Raw genomic sequence first — 27,974 nt, forward strand, 5'->3', positions numbered from 1 at the left:
AAAGGTCCATGATGTATCGCCAAAAGGGAAAGGATGTGCGAAACAAGTGGATGAGTTATGAAGGCTTATGATTGTGAAAAGAAGTGAAAGTAGGATAGCATGATGGAGATTTAGGATCAACAAGTGTGCTTTTTGACTTGAAATTTTTGAACTTTTGCCCCCAGTTATTTTGATATTAGGGGAGATCATCTCTTGTTCTTTTCTCTTCATAGGATTTTTATCCTTGACTTTGATTTTTGCAGAGTCCAATAGCTTTTGATTTTTATTTGGACTAAAGGATTTTTCTTTAGTTTTGACTTTTATATTTTTCTTTTCAAAGCTTGATTTGTGATCCCCGATTAGTGAGGGCTTTTCTAATTGTTGTTGATCCAAGTCTGGGAGAGGAGTGGAAATGGAATGAGTGGATGATATGGTAAAGCTATGTGAGTTCTCAAAAGGTTTGGCAATATGCTCAATAGATTCTTCGCAGGAACCACTCTTAGGACTATTGATATCAAGAGATGCTTGCACCACTAGAGGAGATTTGCATTCAGACTTAGTAGCCACAACACTAGGTGGTTCACACCCAATTCCTTGGCATTGCAGATTGTTTATAGATTGTTCCTCTTGATATAATGTGTTAGAAGATAGTGGGAATTGATCAACATGAAAGATATACTCACCACATCCCATGTCTTTAATCTTGAATTTTTCTTTGAGCTCTGCTTGCTTTGATGTAGAAGGTTTCAAGGATTCTGGATCCACATATGTTGAAGATGGAATAGCTTGTTGATTGACTGAGATTGTTATTTCTGATCTAGGTCGCAAATTGTTGCAATATATGAATGGATTTGGATCAGCTTTGATGGTCACTTCAACTCCATCATGTGGGAACTTGATACATCGATGATATGTAGATGGGACTGCGCTCATCTCATGAATCCATGGATGTCCTAGCAATATGTTGTATGTGAGATCTTGGTCTAGGACTTGATAAATCACATCCTTTGTAACTGGCAAAACTTTGAGAGGTAAGGTGACTGTACCCTTGGATGAACACTCTTCATCATCATATGCTTTGATAGTAATTTTGTTTGTAGAATTCACAACTTTGTCAGAATATCCCAATTGTTTAATAGTGCTCAATGTACAAATGTTTAGACCTTCTCCTCCATCTATCAAGACTCATTTGATTCTATGTTTGTGTATGAAGGCTTCAATGTGTAAAGGTGCATTATGTGGCTAACTTAAGGAGGTGTCATCGGCTTATGTGAATGTAAGGGAGTGTGGAATGGAAAGGTATCCCACCATGGCTTGAAACTGGTCCACGTTCAAATCAATAGGAACAACAGTTTCTCTCAAGATTTTGTCAAGAATGGATTTATGTGTGGGGGATATGCGTAGGAGCTCAAGAATGGAGATGAGCATGTGTGTCTTCCCTAATTGTTCTACAAGGTCGTACTCAGGCTTGGTTGATGAGGAAGAGGTGTTTTTAGTTGGAGCACCTTGCAAAGTGAATTTACCTCGGCGGGTTGTAACATGACATTCAGAGGTAGGTTCAGAAGAAGATCCAACGCCTTTCAGAACAATCTTGGGTCTCTGGGTAGAATTCTCAGGTGTTTTGTCCTTGATGATAATGGTAGAGACATAATTGTCCATCAAGATATGATTTATGGTTGAATCATAGTTATAAGATGCTCTGGTATTGTTGGTTTGGTCATCTGTGGCTGCAGCTTTTCCCTTGTCATGCTTTGGGAATGGTTCCTTAAACATCTCATGTTCTTGATTGGATGAGTGTCCTTCAATTTCAATGTCACCTCTATCAATGAGATCTTGTATGATGTTCTTCAGTCGATGGCAATTTCCTATCTTATGACCCTTGCTCTTGTGAAATTCACAGTACTCATCATCATTCCACCAATTTGGTTTGACCTTTGGCTCATATGGAGGTAAATCTGGAATTGTTATTATCTTGTTTGCCACTAGTTTCTTGAAAATTGAATCAAGTGGTTCTCCCAATGGGGTATACTTCCTTCGTGATTTAGAAGTTGTTTGAGTATTCACCTGATTTGATCCAGAAAAAATGAATTTGGGTTGCACTGTATTGGCATCAACAACACCATCATTGACTGTGTTCTTGTTTTTATTCCAAAATCTTGGCTTGTCTTTTCCTTTAAAGTCATCTTTGTTTTCCTTGAATATCTTAATGACTCCTTTTTCAATTAGGACCTTCTCTATTGCTAAGCCTTTTTCAATGAAGTCCTTGAAGGTGGACAAACAAGATTTCCTTAAGTCACAACCAATCTCTTTGTTAACATTTTGGGTGAACATTTCTACCATTTGTTTTTGTGGAATTTCACAAGAGCATCTGTTGGCTAGATTCCTCCATCTGTGTAAAAATGATGCAAAAGACTCTCCCTCTTTTTGCTTGGTGTTGCACAAAGTAGTGACTGATATGTCTGTCTCTATATTGTAGGAGAAATGTTAAATAAATACCTTTGCTAAGTCACCCCATGACTTAATTCCACGTGGAAGTTGGGAGAACCATTCCATAGCTTGATCGCCTAGGCTCTGTGGGAATAATCTCATCAAATATGTCTCTTTTGTTGTTATCTCAATGCAAGCTGTGAAAAATTATCTTATGTGTGCCTTAGGATCCCCTTTTTCTCTATACTTATAAATTTAGGCGTCACAAAGTGTGTAGGAAAAGGAGGCATTGGAATGCTCTTGTCAAATGGATAAGGACATATGTCTCTCATTGTGTATGTTGGCTTTGGTGTATTTATGTCCTCCATTTTCTTTTGTAAGTCCCTGATTTGTTGCTCCAAATTGCTCTTAGGTGGAGATTGACTTCTTGGACCATACCCCATGCTTGAGGCACCAATTGGAGGAGGAGCATATTGCATATATGGATGATATTGATCATACACATGTTCATATGGAGGAGGTCTATAGTGATGCTGCATATATGGACCACTTGGTATAGATTCATGTTGAGGAATGAAATATCTATTTTGTCCCTGTATACCATACTCTACAGGCATGTCATGTTCTAATGTGTTGCCCCCAAATTTGACACAGGGTTTCCTTGTGTCCAAATTTTGAGCATGCCTTTGAATATCCAATTGATTTGGTGGTTGATCCTTAGCATTGGTATGTGATTGAGCATATCTTTCTGCATAAGACTTCCATAATGGTCTGCGAAGGTGAGTATCATATGCTTGACCATGTGTATGTGGGACCTCTGGTTTTTGAAACAAAGATGATGGTGATTCAGGCACCATATGTGATCCTCTATTGCCTCCACTATTAGGTCTCCTTTGATCCATGTTGGAGTGAGGTTGTTGCAAAGGTCGATTTTCCATTATTTGAGACATGTCAAAATCATGAGGTATCTTGCCTCCACTTTGTGCCATCACTTGTAGAAAATATTGTCTATCTCTCCTCATTATTTCCTCAACCAATCGATTGAAATGGGGATTCATAATGGTGTCTTCCACTTCTGCTGAATGTACGGAGAAATTTTCCATATTGTCATTGTGTATCATTGTTGTTTGTAGTGTCAATGTTTTCAACATTTGGAATGTTTCTATAGGCATCCATGTCAGGTAATGTAGTATGATCAGAATTGAAAAAGATATCATTATCATACTCATAAGAACTCATGTTTGCGGACTCTTGAGCCTCTTTAGTTTCTCTCCTAGATTTTTGGGAACGGGTTTCAACCATGAACTAGGTATTGATCGAGATGTGTGAGACTAGATGAAAATGGAAAAAGTATGGAAGACTAAGAGTTGGATGGAATGTAAATGAATCTGAAGTGTACTTGCAATGTCCAAAGTGTAAGATCAAGTATGTATGTAGTAGAGTAGGTGTGACTTCCAAAGAGAGGATAGTTTCTCTTGATGAGATAAGTTGACCTTGACTCTAAGTAAGACCAAATGAGACCCAAAGGTGATAGACCTTGATGAGGGACCACTTAGCAAAGTGTTGTTGTATGTAGTGTGTTGACAAAGTATGATGAGGACAAGCAAGTGACCTTTTGACTCAAGTTTAGACAAATGTAAATTTAATGCAAGATGTCAAGCAATGATGGACTGTGTGAGACCCAAAGACAAGTTGAATGCTAGATGAAAACCTGGAGAAATAAATTAGGAAGCTCAAGAATTCCGAAACTGATTGCTCTTGTTTGCTGGACTGTAAAATTTTTCCAATTTGTGAAGTTGTTGGTTGTGACCAAATCTGAATGTTTGACTATTTTTCATGACAAGAGGACACAATGTTGATGAGGATTCAATGTTTGCAAGTGTTTAGACTCAAAATGACTGGCCAAGACAATAGTTGTTGATCCCACATGGGGTTTTACCCCCGAGGCTATGCTATTCAGAGCGGATACTTAGATGCTTGACCTCACTGGCTCCACCCTTGGCACTCACTTCTCGGGTCAGCCAAGCATCAGTCCCCATGAAAACTCCCTGTGGCGAACTTTGTATCTCTACTAAGAACCGTATGTGTGTGGCCTGCTACCAGAGGTCCGACCTCCTGCCTCAACAACTAGAAGGATTTTGGCTTCTAAAACAAAAAGGTGCTAGTAAGGGCATTCGCTCATGTGGCCATACATGCAGCACTTTCAACTCTTTAAATACAGAAGGCTCCCAGCCGGTAGGGGTTACGCCCTACAACTGATCAAATAAATTTGATCAAACGGGTTTATGGGGAGACATAGTGTCGGTATGAACTAATCAGCACATATTATTCATAGTTTTCACCATGAATACAATTATTTATAGTGGTTTGGAAGAATATGGCTTTTCTTTTGCTACCACTTGGGTCGTTCTCTTCTCACTAGTAGTCCTAATGACCACATGGGAAGACATGCCCTCTAAAGATTAAACAAAAAGAGCTTATTGCTCAAGACACAAAAGACAATGATTCAATTTTAGTGCACCAATTGAAGTGTTTGCTAGTCTATGAAAACAAGGCACACAATAAAAATCCAAAAAACCTTGCCAAGGACTTGCAACAAAGATTTATTAGTAGTTTGGATTGTTTCAAATGATCACCCCTTCCTATAAGCACACAAGTTAGGTAAATTTTAGATCCAAAAGACTTTGTGAAATAGGGGCCTTCAACAATGCATTTTGTTGACCAATTCAAAGATCTGATTCATCATAAAAAAAAGACCACCTGTAAAATTTCAAGAGATTTCCAGAAATGTAAGAAAATCCAAAAAATTTGCTAATTTGCTCCAAATATTAATTTTTTATGAAAAATCATAAAAAATTCATATAAAATGCAAAATCGATCCAAAAAATCTGAAATTTTTAATGGAGAGTCCTGATGGTCTTCCAAACTTTAATAAAAATTTTCTACAACAAATCTAAGCAGTTTGTGAGATATGAGTAAAATAATGCAAAACCCTAATTTTCAAAAATCTAATTTTTGAGGAATAATTTTGCATCCAATTTAAAATCACAAAGAACAAATCCTATGTATAATTTTGAGATATTTCCAAAAATGTAAGAAAATCTGAAAAATTCACCAATTTGCTCTCAAAATTAATTTTTTATGAAAACTCATAAAAAATTCATATAAATTGACAAAATGATCCAAAAAATCTAAAATTTTTACTAAATCCTTCTAATACTTTTCTTGACCTGCACAAAAAATTTGATGTCAAAATTCAAAGTCGTTTGTGAGATCTGATCAAAATAAGAAAAACCTTAATTTTTAAAGATCTAATTTTTAGGGAAATATTTTGCATCAAAATTAAAATCACAAAGAACAGATTCTGTGTATAATTCTGATTGATTTCCAAAAATGTAAGAAAATCCAAAAAATTCTCTCATTTTCTCTCAAAATTATTTTTTTATGAAAAATCATACAAAATTCATAGAAAATGAAAATGTGCTCCAAAAATTCTAAATTTTGTATTGAGAGCTCCTGATACTTTCTTCAACTTGCAAAAACAATTTGGTGCAAACTTTCTTGGCTGTTTGTGAGATATGATCAAATCTCTCCAAGATCTTGATTTTGTGTCCAAAACCCTAGCTGCACAAGGTTATTCTCCAAATTGTTTTACAAAACAACAATATAGGGTAAGAAAAATCTGCAAAAAACACAAATCTAACAAAAATCCATGTCCCACCGGGCGTGCCAAAATATTTATGGTGAAAATGGATAACAATAATAACGATATTGAAAGGCTAAATGAATTCAACCACAAAACCCTAGCCTAACAACAACAAAAATCCACCATAACATATGAAGATTACCTAAGACAATGCAAATCAAATGAAATCACAAAGATTATACCATCACATGTCCAATAGGGTTTGGATCTCCATTCTTCCTATCTCCATTGATCTTGCTTGATATGTTTGCTCTCAGATTTTATGTGCACAAGAGCTCAACAAAGAACGGAATGTGGTTGCAAGTAGGATCACCTATGTTCAAAAGCGTGGTGTAGTCAAGTAGTCAACGGGGGGGCATAGATTGATTAGCATGATTGATTAGGGTTTGATAATGAAGGAAGCATCTCCTTATACAGAAGACACTATATGAAATGGAGGGATAAGATTGAGAGGTGTAAAAAGAGGTCGGCTATGATTAGAGGGTAGGTAAAAGAAATAATAAAATAATGAAAGGGGTAGGTAGTGTATGATTAAGAGATGAATGACATGTGTCATAGGTAGAAAAGGTTAATGAATTAATTAAATAAATAAAGATTTATTTAATTAATAGAAGAAGTGAGATCAATTAAATAAATAAGATATTTATTTAATTTAAGAAAAAGATAATTAAAATAAATAAATGTATTTATTTAAATGAGAAATAAGGTTAGAAGAGGATAAATGAATTAATTAAATAAATAAGGATTCATTTAATTAATAGAAGATCTAGGCTTAGATAATTAAATAAATAAAATATTTATTTAATTAGACTGGACAATTTTGGGTGTCTACACTACCTATACCTCGGTCTGTGTGCCCAAACTAGGGTTTTCCACGCTAACCTAAAGAATTTGACATTATGGTGGAAAAGTTGCTTGACAACTTTTAAAAGTTGTCATGCAACTTTTGAGCAACTTTCCCAATGTTGCTTTTTATGACTCCTAGACCCACATTGGGCCAACCTAAGGACACCACCATGCTATAAAGGACCCCTGAACACTTCAAGGACACACATACCCTCCATTTTCAAGAAAATCACAATCTTGACTCATGACCCTTAAGATCTCCACTAGGACCCTAACTAGGACCTAGTATAGCACACATGAGCTCATAGCTCTTATTCATGTACAATGGCTTCATAATAAGCATATCACCAACAAGACAAAGAAAGAGAAAGAGTCTGGAAGGGTGCTCCTGCACCAGATAGACACTAGGATTGAGCTCTGTTTCTTACTTACTAAAGTAGTTAACCATTTGGGAGTTGTGCTTGAACTAGCTATTCTTCCAGTTACTCTAGGTGGCGGTGTCATGGCTACAGTGATTGCGTGGGAATTCATGGTGTTGACAATATCACTATCAAGGTCCTCGACCTCAAAAATCTGAGGGTTGAGGGTCTTGTCTTTCACTTGTGTGTCTCTGACCAGGTCCATTTACTTCTGTGCAACACTCTGTGACCTTGTGAATTGAGGAGTAGGACAGTTCAAAGCAGGATTAGGTTCATGGTTGGTGTGAGATGACTTCTTATTTTTACTTGCATGAATAGGCATAGAAGTAGGGTTAGAAAAGCTTTTTGGAGAACGTAGAGAAACCACATTATCTCTTGCAGGACTGATCCTGCCTGATTTCATTGTTCTTTTCTTATTAACCCAATCTGCAGTTCTCTCCAAGACTCTTTTTGTTTTGAGCTGTATATCTTCTTCTTCTTCCACATCCCAATTAATAGAGGATGTTTCAGGTTTAGTTTGATCTAGATACCCAGGTTCAAATAGCTCTAGATTATCTTCTTTGATTCCACTTATATCAAGTTTCACCTGCAGTGAAACTATCTGCCCCAAAACCATTCTCATGTTTTCTCTCCTGAACACTTCAATTTCATCACAACAATCTTCCCAAAAGTCTTCCAAGTGTGGGATAGGAGGGTGCACCATCAAACCAAGGCCCTAAGAAAAACCTTTATTATCAAAGCCATTCCTTTCTTGATACAGTTTGAAATTAAAATTCTTCAAGTCAGCTCCTATGCTCAACACATCTGACATTGAACTACAAGATAAAGTGCCCAATTGAACAGGGAAATGATCTTCCCATTTATCTTTGGGTTGAGCTTTCTTAATTACAACAGACAACTGTCTACAAATCTCAGCAAGGACAAAGCAATTTGAACAAAAATAAGGAAGTATGAAAGGTTCCTCTTCGAAACCACCTACCCTTATATAATAGAAACGAAGAAATTGAACAAAGAAGCTACCATATCTTTTCACAAAGGCCTGGGTGTCTTCAGACATTCTTTTTGATTTTATGTTCTTCAATTCATAGCACAGGTCCCCCAGGAAAGCATTATGCATCCTCCTGAAATATTGTAATGCATTGTCTCTTTGCAGCATGGGTTAAAAGTCATATACATAAACATCCCCTTCAGTAGGTTGCCTAAGTATTCCCATTATCTCTTTGGTACATGCCAAATAAATATATCAAATAAGAAGACATGAAGAAATTTTGTTTGAACTTCTTTGCCATGCTCAGTTGTTCTCTCATAGAGTCAGCAATAAGCTCTACCCAGTCAAGGAACTGCTTTCCCTCCAACACCAGTTGCACATAACAGTAAATCCAGTCATCAAAGCTGTAGGCTTTAGCTGAACCTCTAATTCGATGTAACAACAACCTAACATCATGAATATGGGGAAGCATGTGATTTTTGTTGGGGTGTTTAGGTATCCTAGATCCACCTTTATGAGGAACTATCAACCAATGCTTTGCTATATTGTTCTGGTGTCCACTCTTGTCTGCATTGAACTTGGTGATTGATTAGGCATGGGAAAAATTTGTGAACTTATAATCTGGCAATTTGAAAATAGAAGAAATGACTTCCCTATTAATTGTGAGGAGGGTTTCACCATTGTCCCTCTTGATAGTTTCAGAAATAGGGTCATATCGCACAATGCACTCCCTAACTAATTCTAGGCAAGGAATAGCAGGTGGGAAAGCTGCTGCCTCTATCAGGCCACTACTTAGAATTTCTAGACCAAAAGAACCATCAATACCTTTAAACGTCCTTTCCTTGAAGGCTTCCAAATTCTCCCCTTTCAGGTCTGTGTCACTGACAATGGGTTCTGTACAAGCAAGACTGAAAATATTTTTGAAAAGATGCAGAGTGGATTTCATAATTTATAACCAACAACCCTTATCTCTCCAAGCAATTTTATTACAAGAGAGAAAAATAACTAAAAATCACTAAAGAAGATAGGAATCGAAACTCACCTTCACGGTTGAAACCAATCGAACGATTACCAACAGACAAACTTTCGACCAGACACTCTGCAACAATGAAGAACAAGTTTCAAAAATAAATCACTTCATACCTTATAACAAATGAAGCGCCAAAAGCTCGTTTAGTGCATTAATTTTGGCCATCAACTCAAATGAGCTGAGAAATGGGATTTGACATCACGCATAACTGCCAATTCTAAAAAATTATTACTTGCCTTCAAAAATCGATTGGTTGACGTCACCCAAGATATGGCCAGATCTTCATCACACTTAGCAATAAATACACCATCACGTCATTTAGTCTTTCCTATGGGACCCACCTGATTTGAACATTCTTGAACCATTTGAACTGACTTCATGAGGGCTCAGGTAGTCCAAAGCATATGCTATGCCAAGGAGATTTTCCTTTGGAAAAGATTAACTTTGTTGATTGTCGTTGGTCCTTTGAACTTCATCGAACATTTTGAACATCACTGAACTATTTGAACTAGGTTCAAACGGTTCACAGTCTGGAGAAAGAGTATATGAAACATCATCCATGACCGTGAAATAGAGCTGCTGCAAAACACTTAATGTGAACGTTAGCCTGAAAGTGTCTTAGACACAACTTAGAACCCATAGTACCTAAATGAACACTATGAACTCTTTTCAAGATGGTTCGAGGGGTTCATGAGGATCAAACAGACCATTGAAGCGTAATGCTAAGGATTTAGAAATGATTTATAGGAGGATTAGGGATTGAACCAACAAACTTTTAACAAGATTTCAAAAAAAAAGAGGGAGAAAAGGACTCAACTAAAAATTTTGCAAGGCGACTCACTCTTTTTATGAGGGACAAATGATAAGGTAACATTGGCTCTGACTGGGGATTGCATTTTGTGAAAAGTGCAAAGAACTCTAAATCTTTGGTTTCGCACAACAAAATAGAAAAAGGACAAAAGGACACACACCAAAAAGACAAAAACAAACAACTAATCTACTATGTACAGGAACTCTCGATCATAGATTTCAAAATTATAGAGCTTCAGGTCTTGCCCATTATAGGTATAGGGCATAACCATTCCATCAGGATAATTCAGTCTGAATGCATTTGGTCCCACCACTTCATGAATCTTGAATGAACCTATCCACAATGAATCAAATTTTCCATGGGCACCCTTTGGTTCTCTTCTCTTGTCCCACAACAATACTTCATCCCCTTTGAGGAACCCCCTTGGTCAAGCCTTCATATCAAAGATTTTTTTCACCCTGTTCTGGTGTTCAGTAATTCTTTCCAATATCATCTCCCTTTCCTCTTCCAACTTCGTCAAATACATGACTCTCTTTTCTAGAGCATTTTGGAAGAAGGGGTCATCAATTACAGTTTGAAGCTTCGCTACTGCCAATTCCAGAAGTAAAGAAACCTTTGCACCAATTCCATACACCAGTTCATAAGGTGCCATTCCAATTGCTCTTTTAGGGGTAGTTCTATCTGCCCATAAGGCTTCATATAACTTTTTATGCCAGTTTTGAGTATTATCATCAACTAACTTCTTCATGATTGCTACCAGGTTCTTGTTGCTCAATTTTTCCAACCCATTACCTTGTGGGAAGTAATCAGAGGAGTGTGAAAGAGTAATTTAATGTTCATAACAGAACATGGTCAATTCCTCATAAGAGAAATATGATGCATTATCAACGACAATCTTCTAAGGAACCCCAAAACAGAGTAAAATGCAATCTTTGAGAAAATTACATACTACCTCTGAGTTCGCCTTCTTAGTGGGGATATCCTCCACCCACTTAGTAAAATAATCTATTGCTGTTAGAATATACATATCACTAGCACTGGAATGAGGATTTCTTGGGCGTATGAAATCAATACCCCATTGTTTGAAAGGTTCATCAACTACCACAAGTTTTATAGGTAAAGCCGCCAACTGTGGTTTTCCAGAAAAGAGTTGACATTTTTCACATCCCTTAACATAGGTATATGCATCACGGAACATACCAGGCCAATAAAATTTTTTTTCTTAAAATCTTAAAAGCAGTTACTGAGGATGAGAAATATCCACCGCAAGCTTCATCATGATAAACTTCTAGAAGCTTCCGCTATTGTGGCTTATCTACATATCTCAAATAGGTACCATCCAAGCCTTTTTTATACAAAACATCTTGCCAGATAACATACTTAGCTGCTTTTAATTTGAGATTCCTTTGTTCTTTAGTTGACAAATGACTATGGCAACTACCATAGGTCAAGTAATAAGCTACATCAGAAAACCATGTATCTTGCAACCCAACAAACAGAGTCAAAGGTAGCCCTTCATCTATGTCCACCTTATTCTCTGCTATCAATTTGCATAAACCTTGTCCTTTAACCATCTTTGTAGGATGAATATCCAAATCATATTCTTGAATTTTGGTTACCCATGTCGCTCTTTTGTTGAGCCCAACTTCCTGCTGAGTCAAAATACTTTTCACTGCAGAATATAATAGCTGAATTGTTTTACAACTTTAACCATGACAAAGGCTTGTTTTTCTGAGAGCGAATACTTAAGCTCATGTTTCTTAAGAGGGACACTCATGAATGCTATGGGTGCTTCAGTCCCAGATTCATCTACCTGTAATAATATTCCCAACATTGTATGTTTTGAGGCATAACAGTATATGATAAAATCCTTTTTAAAATCTGGGTTGATGAGGGTTGGTGCACTGGCAATTGAACTTTTAATCTTTTCAAAAACTTCTTTGGCTTCATTATTCCATTTAAAATGGTACCTCTCACTCAACAAGCCGATGATATGCTTAGTAGTTTCTGCAAATTCAGGTACAAACCTTCTCAGGAAATTTACCTGACCAAAAAATGACCTTACCCCAGTTCGATTTGAAGGCAAGTTGAGGTGTTGGATTGCATTGACTCTTTCAGGATCAATCTTGGTGCCTTCCTTTGAAATAATGTGCCCCAATAATTTTCCTTCAGTTACACAGAACACTGATTTTTTTGGATTCAAGGAGATACCATGTTCTCGACAAGTTGTAGAACTGCCCTTAGATCTTTGAGAAGATTCTTACTTTCTTTAGAGAACACGGTCAAGTCATCAAGGTAAATTACAATAATCCTATCATGGAAATCCCTAAAAGAAGAATCCACAGCCCTTTGAAAAGTTGCTCCGGCATTAATCAAACCAAAAGGCATACGATTATATGCAAACGTTCCCCAAGGGGTTATAAATGTTGTCTTATGTTGTTCATTTTCTGCAACTCTAATTTGATTATAGCAAGAAAAGCCATCTAACATTGACATCATTTCTGATCCAGCTACTGTCTGCAAAATATGGTCCATATTGGGTAAAGCATAATTATCCTTAAGACTTTCCTGGTTTAGATTGTGAGAATCTACACAAATCTGAATTTCCCCATTTTTCTTCCTTACAAGTACTATATTGGCTACCCATGTGGAGTGATGGATTGGGTATATAATTCTATCTTTTAGCATTTTATCTACCTCTTTGAAAATTGCTTCTGCCTTCATGGGATTGAAATTTCTCAGTTTTTGTCTAAAAGGAGAAACACCTGGCTTCAAGGGATTTTGATGTTGAAACTGACCATTCCTAAATTCCTTCAAATTGTCATAACACCAAGCAAACACGTCAATGTATTCTTTCAATAACTTAATGAGCATTCGCTTCTCCTCAAAAGAACAACATTTGCCGATTGTTACCATTCTAGGATTAGTTTCATCACCAAGATTGATCTTTTCACAACCCACCTTACTGTCATCATCAGGAATTTTCTTGTCGGTGAACACATCATTATGGATGAAAAACCTCTCTAGAGTCACCAAACCTTTCGGGATTTTGTTCCCCTTAAGCTGAATGAAATTCTTATCAGAATCAATACTAGGGTTTGGACAAAATTCTTTACAAATATCCTTAGAACCCTCAAAATATGATTGGACAAAGGAACGGGCACACTCCAAAAAAATCTTTAATCTGAGCATCTGTATCAAATACTTGCCAATGGTACACATTGTCAGGAACACTAGGTCTGTAAATCATTTCAATTCTATAAGAATCGTTCTTAAAGTATGGGTGTGGTAACAAGAGAGAAGCTGAAACAACCAATGAATCCACCCTAGTGTTCTGCTCTCTTGGTATAGCTTCAATTGAGAAAGCATAAAAAAACTCTATTTCATCCCAAACTCCATTTCTATAATGTTTCAGTCTATCATTTTTAACAGAGTAAACATTTCTTACCTGTTTAACAATCAGCTCAGCATCACCTTTCACCTTAATCAATTTTATGCCCTTACATTTGACTTTATTCAACCCTAAAAGTAATGCCTCATATTTTGCAGTGTTATTTGTATTCTTGAAATCCAATTTAAAAGAAAAAGAAAAAACATTACCATTAGGAGAAAGCAGAACTACCCCTGCTCCTAAACTAGAGTTGGCACAACTTCCATCGAATTCCATTTGCCACAGTTCGTCTTGTTCATCAACTGCTTCTTCTAACTCTTTTTTATCAGGTGCAAGAATGAGATAATTTCCAAATTCATATTCTTGGAACAAAATCTGGGCTTTGGGATTATCAGAAGGAAAAATTGTATATTTATTTTTCAGTTCAGGTTCAAGTTTGATCTTTTGTTTTCCTAGTGGAATGATAGCCTCTGACCAGTCCATCTTGATCTCACCCCCTAGATCTCTAGAAAAAGTCCTACTTAAAATCATCCCATAACTTGTAGGAATGTCAGCAACCAAAATGGTCAGCTTTACCCTTTTATCAGGACATGCTGCGAGTACTGCTTGAGCGTCCTTTATTTGCCCAATGAGAGGGACCTGCTTCCCATCCATCAAGTAACATCTCCCAAATGTCTTGGTAAGTGTTAAACCTTAAGCTCTAGCAATAGATGATGGCATTATGTTATCTAATGCCCTTGAATCTATAATACAATTACTAAGCTTCTGACCATTCAAGAGGAGAGAGATATAAAAAGGTTCGGGTTTCAAAACTTCAGTGTCAAGCTTATCTTCGACACTGTGAGAGGCACAACGTTTAATCGAGTTAGTGGGAGGGCTTATTGACCATACACTCATGCACTGAGGACTCTGAGGTAGGATCTCCTTTTACATATTTGACCAACTTGTCTAATTCCCCTGGGTTCAGTTTCAAATATTCGGCAGTGGAAATTTGAACAGTTGAGGATTTGCAAAATTCAATTATGTCAAAAGAGGGAGAGGGAGAAGAATTTTTTTTACTTTCAGTATTTTTTTGCAAAATCTTAACTTCAAGAGTTTTTGCATGAAAGGAAGAATCATTACTTGCAAGACACTTACCCTTGAAATTAGTTCCAGGAGAGTTTGCAACAGGAGCAGGTTGGGAGGTTCGTTGATTCCTTGAAAGGATTGCACATGCAAGGTCTTCAAGAGTTACTCAAATATTACCACCTCTTTCTGAATCTGATTCGTATTCAAGGTAAAATGATCCAAAGTCACCAGGTACTTCTTGAATCTTCTCTGCTTCAGTGAACTCCCCGAGTTCATCATTTGTGCTTCCCATTTGGACATGCCTTATCATGTCAGGACAAGAATTCTCATCATGATCTGAAGTAAGGTGAAAGGAGCACATAGCACCTTTATTAGGAGGACCTTCTATTTGCAATCTTTGCGGGGCAGCGGGGAGTTGCAAAGTTCACCCATAATTGTGTTGGTTTGGTTGTTTCCTACTTATATCTTGATAGGGTTGTGGGTAAGAACCTCCAGTTTTCAGAATTTATCTCTTCAAGGCAATCATATCATTGACTAATCTTTTGAAAACTAGACCAGTCGAAGAAGTGGAAGCTTGAGATTGACCTTGAGGGATTTGCACATCTTTCCTCCACTTCCCTATTGTTATTAAATCATCTTCAATCTCTATAGCTTGGTTCTATGTAGTATCAAGATCAGCTAGCCTATTTCTTCTAAGATGGAAACCAACATCAGGAGGCATAGAGTTGATAAAGAAACGTTGTTGGTTATTAGCAATTGGTCTTTTTGCAAGGGGAATTTTATGAATAATTTTATTATACCAAGCCACATAATCTCTCATTGGCTCATGAATCTCTTTCTTCATTTGTGTGAGCTGAGCCAAAAGTGAGTGCTCATCATCAGTGCTCTTGAACCGTTTCTCAAAAGTAGTTTTCATTGTTAGCCAATTAATTATAGATCCCGCCTACAGGTGACTGAACAAATCTGCTGCTCCCTCCGTAAGAGTTTGAGCGAAAAGCCTAACAAGCACATCTTCGGGCTGCACTACCAGTATCCTAGTCGCTACATTAAAGGTGTTCAAATTTTCTTCAACTGAGATTTTCCCATCTCCATTGAACTTAGGTAAAACATCCCTAGCCCCTTTCGGGAGAGGATTATGAGCACCTGGAGCAAGAGGCCCGACTACAGCGCCCCATGGTTGAGCCATGATTGAAAAAGGGAAAATAGTTACAAGAGGGGGAGCTTGAATTCCAGAAAGTGTTAATGCTTGCCAATTGCTAGAAGAGAGAGGTACTTTGGGAGTAGTTTTAGTAGGGGAAGAAGGTCTACTTTTATCCTTCCTCTTGAGAGTGAAATTTGTAGAGAGTGAGAACCCTTGCAATTCTTCGAAAAAGTTATCAAAAACTCCCTCTCTCCTTTGTGACATAGTATAAGGATGAGAATCCAGTGTTATTTCTTCTAGGGCCTCTGAACAACTCTATCAACCACAACAACTTCTTGGGCTATGGGAATCCTTCTCAACCATTCACCTATTTCTTCTTCTCTTTCCAATACCAAGCAATCTCGTTGATACTGTTGGTTATGAGTTCTAACTTTCCAGGCAACAATGTTAAGGTCACCAATAATATCTTCTTAGGTGTCTTCAAAATGTAAAAAGGTTGAAGCATAGGTTGAAGTATGCGTTGTCGATGAATTCTATCAGCAGGTAAAACCATGACTTACTCAGTTTTAACAAATATATAACATACTGATCTATTGAATGTTGACATCCCCAACAGAGTCGCCAAAAATCTGTTAGAGAAAAGATTTTGTCTTTCCTTTAATTGAATTAATTCAAAGCTCTGTTACCCTCTTTGAAAAACAAAAGTTCAACTAGACAGTTGGGTAAGTGTGGCATACATCACTTCCTTCTGAATTTTAGATAGGTACAACTCCCTCCATTAGTTATTTAGAGAATAATCTAACTAAATAAAACTGATATGCTTTTAACCTGAAAGCACGTAAGGTTGTCTACTTCATTCTTAGATGAGAGGTCGGTAATATGTAGATATTTTAGAAAAAAAACTTTCTTCAAGATATTTCACCACGAAAATCAGAAGTAAGCAAAGCAAAGTTCAATAACACTGATTTCAGCACTTCATAAAAATAAACAAGAGAAACAAATTCTCTTTTCAACCAAATATCTTTCTAAACAACATAGAAGGAAGCTCCAGATTAATAATAGCATTCACCATTAGAAAGATAATCACAGACAATTTGACGAGATTAATATTTGCAAAGAAACATTACTCCATGGATTCAAACTCAAAGATTTAAAACCTCAAAATGCATATGATCTTTATATGTATATTCCATGCAACAAAGACATAAAGATACACACATAAGTTCCTTCCAATTTCAGATTCTGGAAAAATTGATCACTTCCTTTAGAAAAACAAAAAAATTTAATCTCTAAGTCTACTGTTCTAACCCCTTCTAAATATTTTTCATTTAACTTATAGTAGTGTTTTTGAATAACAAAGGAGGTCTCCCTGAAAACCCGACCTCCTCTGAAACAGTTATAAAACTAACAGGGTATTTAGGGGACAGATGTCCCGAAGTAATTGCAAGGTTTTTGAAAAGCATTTAAAAATAAAAACAAAGCATAAGCATCAAATTATGCTTCATCTCCAGCATCATCTCCTCTTCCACTTTTCCAGGCATCATGGGCGGTTGTAATCTCCTGAATCATAGACTGACTCAGATTCGTCATGGCATTAGTTTTCACCTTTCCAGCTTCCTTTTCCCACCCATTTTTTACCATTTTCTCGACATGTTTAGGTAACCGATCATTGCCAATGAACGTCATGGATTCAATTCAGGCAATCTGTGTTATATCTTCAGAAGTAAAGTTTCCTTTAGCCCTAATTTTCTCCATGTACAATTGAAATGCCTTTACCGTGTCCTGTGTATTCAGCCCATAAAGTCCTAGTTACCAATCATGATCTGGGTTAACCACTTTATCATCATTGACCAAGCTATATTGAAGTTCTTGGAGCTCGTAAATGGAGGCTTTGGCATTAGAGATTATAGCCTTGAATGTAATTACCCACCATGCTATGGTTTTCTTCAACACAGAGAGCTGGCACTCATCAGTTACCAATTTTATTGAGTTTTCTTTTAAAAACTTAGTGGCTCCATATTTTTCTATCTTGGTGAATATGGGTAATACGTTTTCCCACTTATGCTCCTCCTTTTCCCATTGCATAACCTAATTTTGGATCTCTGCAATGAGGTTTTGAATTTCATCACATAGCTTCCTGGAATCTGTAATATATTTTTCACCATCTTTGATCACCCCTTCATTCCATTTTTCGACGGCCCCTGCGATGCTCTTAGCTCGTTGAACTTGATTCATCAGTTTCTTGTTCTCTGGTGAGGTGGGATCGAAGTTTTTTGAAGCTTGCGATATAGGGAGTGCTCCAAAATAGCCTAGGCTATCAATGAATTGGGCTCAAAATTTGATGTGTTGTTTTAGTTCCTTTTTCTCTTGTCCATCTTTCTCTGACTTGATGAGAATTTTCTTAGCCATCACATTTAAAAGGTGGTTATAAGAGTCCCTGGTCATGTTTCCCAGATATACTTTGGTGACTTCAAAATCTTTTGCATTTATTTCTTTACTTTCATCCTTGGGTTTATAGGAAGCAATTTCAGCAGCCCATCTCCCGGTCTTTTCATCAGCATCCAACCTGGTGGTCGTTTTGAACTTCTTCTGTTTAGGACCTTTTTCCATGTATTTGACCACCATGTCTTGAATTGGGATAGACACTGGGATCGAGCTTGATTTCTTACTTACTGAAGTAGTTAACCATTTGGGAGTTGTGCTTGAACTAGCTGTTCTTCCAGTTACTTTAGGTGGCAGTGTCATGGCTACAGTGATTGCATGGGAATCTGTGGTGCTGACAATATCACTATCAAGGTCCTCGACCTCAAAAATTTGAGGGTTGAGGGTCTTGTCTTTCACCTCTGTGTCTCCTGCCAGGTACATTTTCTTCTGTGCAACACTCTGTGACCTTGTGAATTGAGGAGTAGGACAGTTGAAAGCAGGATTAGGTTCGTGCTTGGTGTGAGATGACTTCTTATTTTCACCTGCATGAACATGCATAGAAGTGGGGTTAGAAAATCTTTTTGGAGAACGTAGAGAAAGCACATTATCTCTTACAAGACTGATCCTGCCTGATTTCATTGCTCTTTTCTTATTAACCCAATCTGCAGTTCTCTCCAAGACTCTTTTTGTTTTGAGCTGTATATCATCTTCTTCTTCCACATCCCAATTAATAGACCAAAAGAACCATCAATACCTTTAAACGTCCTTTCCTTGAAGGCTTCCAAATTCTCCCCTTTCAGGTCTGTGTCACTGACAATGGGTTATGTGCGAGCAAGACTTAAAATATTTCTGAAAAGATGCAGAGTGGACTTCATAATTTATAACCAACAACCCTTATCTCTCCAAGCAATTTTATTACAAGAGAGAAAAATAGCTAAAAATCATTGAAGAAGATAGGAATCAAAACTCACCTTCATGGTTGAAACCAATTGAACGACTACCAACAGACAAACCTTGAACCAGATGCTCCGCAAAAATGAAGAACAGGTTTCAAAAATAAATCACTTCATACCTTATAACAAATGAAGTGCCAAAAGCTCATTTAGTTCATTAATTTTGGCTGTCAACTCAAATGAGCCGAGCATTGGGATTTGACATCACAGGTGTGTATTGAATGCATGATAGCACTCATCGGTGTAACTGCCAATTCCCAAAAATGATTACTTGCCTTCAAAAATCGACTGGTTGACGTCACCCGAGATATGGCCAGATCTCCATCGCACTTAGCAATAAATGCACCATCACGTCTTTTAGTCTTTCTTATGGGACCCACTTGATTTGAACATTCATGAACTATTTGAACTGACTTCATGAGGGCTCAGGTAGTTCAAATCATATGCTACGCCAAGGAGATTTTCCTTTGGAAAAGATTAACTTTGTTGATTGTCACTGGTGCTTTGAACTTCATCGAACATTTTGAACATCACTGAACTATTTGAACTAGGTTCAAATAGCTCACGGTCTAGAGAACGAGTATATGAAACATCATCCACGACTGTGAAATAGAGCTGCTACAAAACACTTAATGTGAACGTTAGCCTGAAAGTTTCTTAGACACAACTTAAAACCTGTAGTACCTAAATGAACACTATGAACCCTTTTCAGGATGGTTCGAGGGGTTCATGAGGTTCAAACAGACCATTGAAGCATAATCCTAAGGATTTAGAAATGATTTACAGGAGAATTAGGGATTGAACCAACGAACTTTTAATAAGATTTCGGAAAAAAAGAGGGAGAAAAGGACTCAACTATTTTTTTTGCAAGGCGACTCACTCTTGTTGTGAGGGACGAATGACAAGGTAACAGGAAGGTATGTGATACTATCAATAATGTAATTATATATTGATTACTCTTTCTTTTTACATAATCTAATGTATTTCAAACTTTTCATAGGTTGCCTGACACATTGAAGGAAACAATGGCAAGACTAGAAAAACATGGGCATCACAAACTTAGCTCTGGTGGCTATATGAAATTTTCCACATGAATTGTACGATCAATAAAAGAAATATTGCATCCACATAATAAATTGCAAACAATTTTGGTTCTATCACACCATAGAAGAAAAATTCATGATCTTATGCAAAATGCAGGGCTCTGAATTCAATAGAGTGCCCACAGAAGAGGACCTGAAGATTGCCTTTCAGCAAGGCTATGGAGTCGTGGTTGAATGCTTAAGAATCTTGACTGAGAAAACATAAGCTTCCACTGCATCCAACATGCAGGTAAATAAACTCAATGAAGTTTGTTAAAATCAAATAGTTGTGCAATCTATTCAATATTAATTTCCACCATAAAGTAATAATGTGCCTATTTGTTTTAAACTTGAAAGTAATGAAAATAGTGCACATGATATTTGAATACAACTTGGTGAGGGTGGAGCACAACTTGTAGATGAAGGTCATGGTGTGCATCCTGGTACTTTTGTGTATTCATGTGCTATACAAAACATAGTATGTATTAATACAATTAAACATCTTTAATTACAATTGGTGTATTAATTAATGTAATCTTTTGTGTTTCAACTTTGGAGCTTGTAGAGCATGATCAAAATGGTGAGCATGAACAAGCTAGACAATATCATGAACATGATGTGGCCCCATCAGGTAAAGAGGACCACTCTAATGTTTTGGATTAAGGCAAAAAATAGGTTTTGAAGGGGACCTGCAACCCTTTCCATAGAAGATTCTAAAAGGCTTATAATCAAAGCATTAGAAGATCCAAAATAAAACAAGCTGCAAAAGATAGGACAATACATAGAGTAGCCAAGAAACCAACAAATGCCCAAACGGGCAGACATAAGACCAGCAAAGAAACATAACACAAAACACAAAACCACAGAAACACAGAAAAGACAACACAATTACATGAGGCTCTTAAGGCTCTCAGCGACCTCAACCTCCAACAGGCTCATCTTGTCAGCAACCATCCTCATCTCTTTGTAAACCATGCTCTGAGTCACAGTTTTTTTCTTCATGTTGCCCCTGGTTTGCTTATAAGGGCCTTGATCAGCCTAAATCTTCTCATTATGCTCACCAATATTGATCATAACTTTCTCCCGTTGCACTTTGTCATAATTATTCACCATGGCATTCACGACTTCCGTAGTCTGTTTGACGATCTTATGACTGTTGGCCATAATTATCATGAGAGTGGCTTGAATTTTCTTAAAGTTTTCTTCCACATGGGTGAGCCTATCCTCAAATATTTTTTGTATATGATCAATGTCCTCAACAACTCTGTTGATGCCTTCTACCACTGATTTATTTTCCTCTTCCGTCCATTGCCTGTTATCTTTCTGATTTTCCTGAGCAGTGACCACAAGAATAGCTTCCATCTTTCTATGCAAAGCCCTTTGGTTGAGTCTGACCTCTTTAATCTCATGAAAGAGCCACTTAAACATGCTAAAAGTATCAATGGTGTGGTCCTTGGCCATTCCCAGAACATTGTCATAGTAATCCTTCTTATCACTTAGCTCTGCACTCTTCATATGAAGGTCCTTGGTGGTATTTTGCGGAAGTGACGAAGGGGGCTTCTCAAGGTTCTGGTTGTCAATCTTCATGCAAGCCCTATTACCTCTCACAAAGCCCTCATAATTTGACTTATTACCACTAGGAAGGGGGGAATCCTTGCTAGCCGAAGTGGATGAAGAAGAAACAACCAATTGCTTCCGCACATTCTTACCCTTACCCAAAGAAGATTTAGCCTTCAGGGAAATCTCAGATTTGGTTTTTTTATGAGGGGGAGGAGAATCCACCTCAGAGTCTGAGTTGGACTCCTCACCTCCCAACTCCCCACTGCTAGTGTCATCCTCAAAAGAAGTAGGGATATAATCAGACGAGGTAGGGAGGGCACAGAAATGGGAGTCAATAAGCACCAAAAGACCTTGATGGAGGATAGGGAACTTGATAGGGTTCTTTTTATGGTCCCTAAAATTAGCCCTTAAGGTAGACATTAGATAAAAAGGAAGGGACGCCTTGATTCCATGATGGAAGTGATTCAGAGGCACAAAATGATGACCAAAAACCCTAGTGAACCAACCATCAAGAGTGAAATATTTCATAATTACCTTGAGGAGTTTCGCCCAAAATTCCTTGATGATAGAGATGTCATAGTAGCTCGCCATTTTCTTCACCATCTTGGCCCTTTCTTCATTTTTAGGGAATTTTTGCACCTCCATCTCCGTATAGTTTATGTCCCTATAATATTTCATCCCATCAACTGAGAGGCCAGTGACCTATGCAATCAAACTCTCATCAGTTAGCACCTTGCACCCATGCAGAGTGATAGTGCCATCTTTCCAATGCTTCTCAAAATAGGTTATCACAACCTTATTTCTCCCCTACAACCTCTCAATATATGGAGTGACACCCCCTTTCTCCAAGAGCCTCCATATTTTCTTGTCCTTCTTAAGTTTCATACAACTTGGAGGTTCAATTCTCATCCTAGCCCCACCCATTCTTCTCTTCACTTTGTGACTAAAGAAACTCATGGCTTTCAGACTGAGAAAGAAAGCCCAAATGAAGCCAATATTGACCCACAAAGCATGTGAATTAATTTTGCAATAATGACACTGACCACTATAAACACATGTCATATGCGAGAAGGGGAAAATCTTTCTAAATGCATATCTAGTTATGATGGCAAAAGTACTCATAAAATTAGCTGCCTCGACTTTTGTCATGAAGAGAAAGCATATAGAGTTCAGTTTCTGATTTATCCTCATTGGTCCAACTGATTTGGAAAGTACTTCTCACTCCCTTATTAGCTAAGTAGTCGGCCACATAGTTGGAATCCTTAAAAACATGGGATACGAAGCATTGATCAAAAGCGTTAATAAATGACCTAGCCTTATTAATCTAGACTTCGACATTCCAAGAGGGCTTCGATATACCTTTAAGATAGTTAATAATGTTTTTGGAATCACCCTCCACCCACACAATCATGTAGTTATGTTTTCTAGCTCAAGTGAGTCCTTGGTATGCTCCTATGGCTTCAACAAGGTGGTTAGTCTAAATTCCCAATCGGAGCACCATCACTGAAACAAGATTGCCATTATGATCTCGCAACACTCCCCCACAAGGTGCACTCTAATGTTCTTTTTAACATATATATTTAATTGCAATTGGTGTTTTAATTAATGTAACCTTTTGTGTTTCAACTCCAGAGGATTTAGAGGGTGTGCAACATGTTGAGCATGAGGCTATAAGACAAGATCAGGAACATGATGTGGGCCCAACAGGTAAAGAGCACCACTCTAATGTTCTTTTAAACATATATATTTAATTGTAATTTGTGTATTAATTAATGTAACCTTTTGTGTTTCAACTCCGGAGGATTTAGAGGGTGTTCAACATGTTGAACATGAGGCTATAAAATAGGATTAGGAACATGATGTTGCCCCATCAGGTAAAGAGCACAACTCTAATGTTATTTTAATTAATGAAATATAGGTAAAAATAATTTTAAAAATATCAATTTAACATTTCTTTGTTATTGCAACAGACCCCCCCCTTGCAGCGGCCTCCACGTTGTGAGTACACGACTAGGCATACAATAAGATCACAAGCAAAGGGCAGAATAACTGAAGGGGGGATAGATGATTTATAAAATGATACTCCACTTCTTCTTTATTTAGTTGCAAAAAAAAACCAAAAAAAAAGAGATTGTAATCATATTATGACAACCATATTTTTGATAATATGTTTATGAATGTTAAAAATTGGTATTTTTGACAAAAATATTTTTGATAATATGTAAAAACTGAAAGAATGAATGTTATATGTTAATGAATGAATGTTATATGTTATTAATGGATGAATCAATGATTAATGTTATATGATCGGGTATGGGGATAGTCTATGTGATAATCTTAGAGGATCCGATTAATACTGAGAGGGGGGTGAATCAGTATTCACAATAATTTCAATCTTAAAACTTGAACTTATAAAAATTCTTCAAATCAAACATAAACCAGTAATAAACTCTTTACTCTTTACCATTACTAGTAATCACTGATAACCAACTGTTAAATTGGTTTATCATAACAACTCATTAAGTGTTCATCAATATGCATAAACTAAAAGTAAAACATAACAGCACATAAAAAGCATTCGCCATATGAACACCATGTTTTTCTAGAGGAAACCCAAATAGGGAAAAACCACGGTGGGAATTGGTACCCACAAAAATTGTGCACTCTTTTGGAATGTGCCCTGTTAGGAGCCTAGCCCAGTTAGAAGCTTACAATGATGCCCTGTTAGGAGCAGACCCTATCAGGAGTCACCCGGTTAAGGGGTTTAGATGACGAGCCCTATTGGGAGCTTTGACTTGTGAGGATCAACCTTGGAAGAGGATTTAACACTCTAATATAAAGCCACCCGATTAAGGGATTTACAATGTAAGCCCTGTTAGGACCTACCCGGTTAAAGGATTTTGACTGTTGTAATTGTTAGAGAACAATAGTGAATGATCTAGGTACAACAATTAACTTCTTTCTTGATCAGATCCAATTAAGATCCAAATTTGCTACTCTCTGGTAGATCTCATACTCTAGTTCGACTTCACACTTTTCTCAAAACCACCGACACACCAAACATCAACTGTACCGACATAAATAACCTTTACAACTTAGTCGGTTACAAAAACCTAAGACTTACAACATAGATCATCACATATCTTTTACAGATCATCATTGATAATCATATGGATCATTACAATCAATTACAAATCAATTACAATAATTGAATGATCATCGCATCTCGATCTGATACAAAGTAAAACCCTTAGAACACTTCACTAAGCACTTTGCATATTCCCAAGAATTCGCTCTCCAAATGTGCCAAAACATCTTTCAAACACTTCACGTGGTTTGTGCTACATCATCACCAACATTTGAAGTTGATGTAGATCACCGCCAAACCAAAAATCATTACCGATTAAGATAATTATTTACCGGTCCTTAAACCCTTCTTAAACCCTAGCATTAATACAACAAAAATCAAAAACATTATTTTCGATAACCAAAACATGATGCGGTTCTGGTCATATACATATTACAATGATATAAGCTCACATTCAAAACCACAACACTTCAATCATCACCAATCGCCAGAACAAATCAAAACATTCCTCGTTTACCGATTAAGGTCCTAATTCGTAGTTCACTATCTATAATACCAGTAAGGCATTTTCAGTAGACCAAAAAGACTTAGATGACAAAATATAACATAGTAAATATCAGTTGCCATCAATGACAACACAAATAATTGATCAAAGTCATCCGATCATGCAATCTCAATCTCTTCATCACAAACAGTCCTTTACTAGTTAAGTCACCATTCTTGATCTGCATCAGTTATGCCAATCATCCAGACATTCTCCCCCTTTGGAATTGATGACAAGACCAACATAAACTCCAACATATTCACCTAAAATCATGCTCAGTTCTAAAACTTCTCTGTTGTACTTCACTCTTCTGTCAGTTCACTTAGTTCATCTTTACCTAGAACTGAATCTTCATTTATTCTCCCCCTTTCTGTTACACATCTTCTCCTCCTTAGGCTAATATATTTCTTCTCCCTCTTTGATAGCAATGCCAAAGGTGAATATGCATCTCCGGTCATCAAAACTCATTTAAGTTTCCCCCCCTATGGAGTAGCCACCATTTCATCAATCCTCAGTAAAAAAAATTCAGTAAGCCCAATGGATTGATGCATCTCATGCATCTTAGTTGTTCTTATGTAGGGGTCTGACCCCTAATTTACCTCTAAGGTACTCAAAGGTAGTCTTCGGCAATGGTTTTGTGAAAATGTCTGCAAGCTACTCTTTGCTTGTCACATACTCCATTCTGACTTTCTTCTCCTGGACTCTCTCCCTCATAAAGTAATATTTCAATTCTATGTGCTTTGTCCTTGCATATAACACAAGATTTTTTGAAATATTAATAGCACTTGTATTGTCACAATAAATAGTTATTGGTTCAGACATATCAAGTTTAAAATCTTCTAATACATGTCTCATCCAAATTGCATGTGTGCAATTCATTGATGTTGCAACATACTCTACCTCTATTGTTGACTATGATACACATGTTTTCTTCTTACTTGTCCAAGCAACCAATCTACCCTCAAGAAGAAAAACTCCACCGGTAGTGCTTTTTCAGTCATCAACATTGCCTGCCCAATTTGCATCAGTAAACAATTCCAAAGAAAAATCATTTTTATAAGGATACCATAAACCATAGTCTATTGTGCCTTTAAAGTACTAGAATATCCTTTTCACTGCTACCAAGTGAGTCTCCTTGGGATCCTTCTGAAATCTAGCAACCAAACCAACAACATGTGCAATATCAGGCCTACTGTGAACAACATAATGCAATTTACAGATCATGGACCTGTATTCCTTTTCATCAACAAAGGGTGAATCATCTTGCTTAGACAATTTACAACCTATCATCGTCAGAGTACCAATCGGTCTACAATCCTCCATGCCAAATGTTTTCAACACTTCCTTTCCATACTTACTTTGACAGATAAATATTCCACCATCCAATTGATGGACCTGCAACCCAATGAAAAACTTAATTTCACCAATAAGAGACATTTCAAATTCTTTCTTGATCTCCTCAGCAAATTCCATACATAAATCATCATCAGTTCCAAAAATTATATCATCTACAAATACTTTAGCTATCAATACTTTGTCTCTATCAGCCTTAAGATATATGTTACCGTCCTCACTGGTACGTTGGAATCCTTTCTTGATCATATGTGCATGCAATCTTTCAAACTATGCTCTCGGTGCTTGCTTCAATCCATACAGTGCCTTATGCAACTTGCAAACCACATCTTTATTCTTAGTTAAAGAAAATCCATCTGGTTGTTCTATGTACACTTCTTCCTCAAGGATGCCATTAGGAAAAGCAGATTTAACATCCATCTGGTTGTTCTATGTACACTTCTTCCTCAAGGATGCCATTAGGAAAAGAAGATTTAACATCCATCTGGTAGACCTTAAATACTTTAAATGCATTATAAGCAAGTAACATTCTGACTCCTTCCAATCTCACCGCCGGTGCAAAGTTTTCTCCATAGTCTTCTCCTTCTTCTTGTGCATAGCCTTTGCATACCAACCTTGCTTTATTCCTCACAACCTTGCCTTCTTCATTCAACTTGTTTCTAAAGACCCATTTAGTGATGATCACATTCTTGTCTTCTGGTCTGGGAACAATTGTCCATATCTTGTTCTTCTTAATCTAATCCAATTCCTCATTCATGGCATTAATCCAATCATCATCCTTCAATGTCTCTCTTACTGTTTTATGCTCTATAGTTGAAATCAGACAAGAGTTTTCTCCAATTTTCCTTCTTGTTTGTACACCAACATTTTTATCTCCTATAATTTGTTTTTCTGAATGATTCAATCTGACATATCATGGTATTACCAGTTTCAGTGATGTGCCTTCTGCTTCACATTCTTCATCTTCTTCATCGCTATCTTCATTTACTGGTTGAGCACCTATTTCTATATTGTTCTGCTCATCATTCTTTTGTACATCTGGTTCAATAAACACAAGTTTATCTACATCTTTCTTAGGTTCAGATCTGTTGGTCTGATCAGATTTCTCAGAGAATTCATCTACCTTCACATTAGCACTCTCAATGATCTTTTTTGTTCTCTTGT

Source organism: Cryptomeria japonica, chromosome 2 (genome assembly GCF_030272615.1).
Source record: "Cryptomeria japonica chromosome 2, Sugi_1.0, whole genome shotgun sequence".
Lineage (NCBI taxonomy): Eukaryota > Viridiplantae > Streptophyta > Pinopsida > Cupressales > Cupressaceae > Cryptomeria > Cryptomeria japonica.